Here is a 3340-nt window from a genome sequence, read left to right as displayed (position 1 = left end):
GGAGCATGTGTTTATTTTCTGTTTTCCTGTTTGTAGTTTATTCGGTTAAAATTTTAATAGGCATTTAGCATTCATTCAATAAATATTCATTAAGCACCTACTATAAAAAATAAAAGATTTGTACATTGTTTTCTTAGACATAATGCCGTTGCAGACTTCATAGACTACAGTGTAGTGTAAATATAACTTTCATATGCACTGGGAAAACAAAAAAATCATGTGACTTGCTTTATTGCAATATTTGCTTTATTGTGGTCTGAAACCAAATCACTGTATCTCTGAGGTATGCCTGTATCTATTCCAGATAATAAAATAAAGAACCAGGGTTATTTTTTTTTTAATTTAATCTTAGCAGTTTCATGGGCTTTTACTTTCACAAGTATATGATTTTGTGATGGGCATCTCAATAACATGTTCTATGCTTTCATTTATTTTTATGTCACAAACATTATCATTCTAAGCAGGCTTTTCTTTGGTAGTGTCCCAAGACTTCTTTATGAGGTTAGAAAAATAGTATTCAGAACTTTGAAGCTATATTTCCACCCCAAAGCCATGTTAACATTATCCGTTTCTGTGGAGTGCAAATTCTTTAAAGTGAGAATCAAGTTGCTATTAAAATTAGACTCTCTTTCAGTGTTTTCTTGTTGAATTTCTTGCAAAAAATAGAAAGTTTAGCACAATAGAGATGTGAAAAAAAATTGATTATTATCATGCAAGTTATTAACAGTGTCAGAATAGCAGCCATAAAAAATATCCTTCAGGGAAAAGTGAGTCGGTAATGGGATTTATCAGCTCAGTGGGCGTGTAAAGCCTATTTGTTTTAATGGCATATTTTAACACAAACAAGGAAACATATTTTGTGGCAACAATCTTAATTAATTTGTTTTTGGTCAAGCTATATTCCTTTCCAAATTTAAAATCAATGGCAATGAGAATACTTAAAATTAATTATAATACTTTACATTATTCATTACCCATTTTAAAATGCCAGCCATCTTAATCACTGAATCCTTTTTGTGCAACTATAGCTGTGCTGAGAAATGTCATTTATAACAATTTGGATAGCCTTATAACATTCATTAAGTATATTGTATGTGTGGCCCTATGCTTTATATATCTCATGCTGATAACTACTATCTGAATCTAAGAGACAACACTATTATGATTAAATTGCCCCATGCCTATCAGAAGTCAGTTGATCATAAAGGCCTATGAGTGGAAAATGTTTTCAATCTGGAAAATCGTACAGTCCAGAATCAGTTTGAAATATGTCAGAAAACAGTAGTGTAACAGTATTTGTCATCAGTTATTATAAGGATATAGGTTTCAGTGGAATTAATATAATCTCTTTCGGGTAGCCATTCAATAGAAAACAGTTAAACCATTGTCCGTACCATCGTAGTCTTATCGGCAGACTAAAAACTGCAGTCTGACTAATTGAGATGAAGTTTCACACTTACTTAATCTCACCTTGCCTGGAGCATATTTCCACATTTATCCACCCAGATTTTAAATTCTATAATGATGAATATTGGTTTCTCTTTTCCTTTTGATACCCTGATATAGGTCCTTGCCTTGAAATGGTATTTTCTAAAGGATTTAATTTGATTTCATTGTCTTAATAGATTACTTCACATTGTTTATGCTTATCTCCCTTAAGTTGTAACTAAGGTTATTAAATCACCAATTGAAAATCCTACCAATATAAAAGCTCAAACAGCAGACCACAATAACATTATGCAAACTTTCCCTCTACTTTATTTTTCAAACCCTTTGAACCCCTTGACACCCAGTGTCACAGTGTGCAGTTTTCTATAGTGCCTTCCACTTTCTTTTGCTCCCCAGTCACTCAAATCTGGAAAGGCAAAACTGAGAACTAGTAAGAGGTCTTATTTCATGCATACTTCCTCTAGGAATATCTCTGCCATTTTCACTCTCATAAATCTACGTTTTATCATGGGAGTGATTTTTTTTTCCAAAAGATTTTCTCTTCTGTAAAGCATGTTTAGCCCTTCTAAGTTGTCAGATTTTCAAATATCTCAGCCTTCTCTGATACTGCCTTTTGTCAGTCTCAGGTCCATGGCTCTATTTTTGCACAGCTTTTGAGATGTCATAGCGAATGAAGTTGAGAGGTGAGGTTTCTTCTCCATACACACAAAAATAATGGTATTTGAAACTCTCTAAGCATCCTAAATCTATCTACTTTACAGTGGAATGCAGGAGCCAGCTGGCAGTAACCTACAAGTGGTAAGATCCAATTTTCAAATGTTAAAGAATTTTGCAAGCCAAATTAGGAATATTTACAGCATGTGAATGCCCAACCGCATCCTTCTAACTAGTTGTTGAATCACTGCTGACTTTGGGCCATATGGGAGGCTACTTGGGGCAAGAAACTTAAGATTCCTAGAATTCCTATTATCTGGCTGAGAGGATATACTAGGAAACACTATAATTCTTTAATAGGGAGATCTTAACAAGGAATTTTATTGTTACCCTTAATTGTTGCACTGAGGCGAGCTCTTACTTTGAGATTGTTTATTCTTATAGAGAGACTACGAAGAACAAATGTTAGAGCATGAAGATAGCTAGATATGAGCAGAGAAAGAGGAACATGGTCCAAATTGCAGGAAACAATACATCTTATAAACTATGGTTCTTGGGCAAAGAGAAACAGGAACACTGGACAAACAGGAAACCACACATTTTGGGGGGACATCTGTCCTGGAGGCAGACAAAGAAAGGTGGGAAAAGATAGAGCTCTGGCATCAGAATGTGACCTTTTGCACATTATTCTCTCATTATAATAAAATTAGCCTTGCAGATAAGAAGTACCCATCATGCACCAAGGCCATGACACTTCCTGTGAAGACTAAATAAGGACAAAAATCCCTCCTCCCCTTAGGGAGGTGCAGCTGGGATGAAAATCAGGGAATACTACCCAAAACCCCTCCCTCTTCAATGAATATTCCACCCTTTCATTTTTACATCCCATGTAGCTGGCTTGCCAAACAAACTCACAACAGCTACTCACCTGAGTCTGCCTGCTCTCCCCTAGAGAGTATATTATCGTTTGATCAATCCTTGCTTTACTTTCCTTACCTCTGTGTCTCGTCTCTGAATTCTTTCTGTGACTATATAAGAACCTACTCTCCGGTAACACAAACAGTTTCATTTTTTAACCCAATAGGTCCTGCTTCCAATTAAGAGGAGCTAGCTGGCACTTCCTTCATTCTTCCAGAACTGTCCTTAGCCAGGTACACAGTCAATTTGGTAAATTTTCTATTTTTCCAAGTTACTTCAGGCAAACATTTTTGCCAATTTTTTTGACCACTATGTAGCT

The sequence above is a fragment of the Lagenorhynchus albirostris genome, chromosome 5, assembly GCF_949774975.1.
Source record: "Lagenorhynchus albirostris chromosome 5, mLagAlb1.1, whole genome shotgun sequence".
Lineage (NCBI taxonomy): Eukaryota > Metazoa > Chordata > Mammalia > Artiodactyla > Delphinidae > Lagenorhynchus > Lagenorhynchus albirostris.
Note: the sequence above shows the minus strand (reverse complement) of the source record.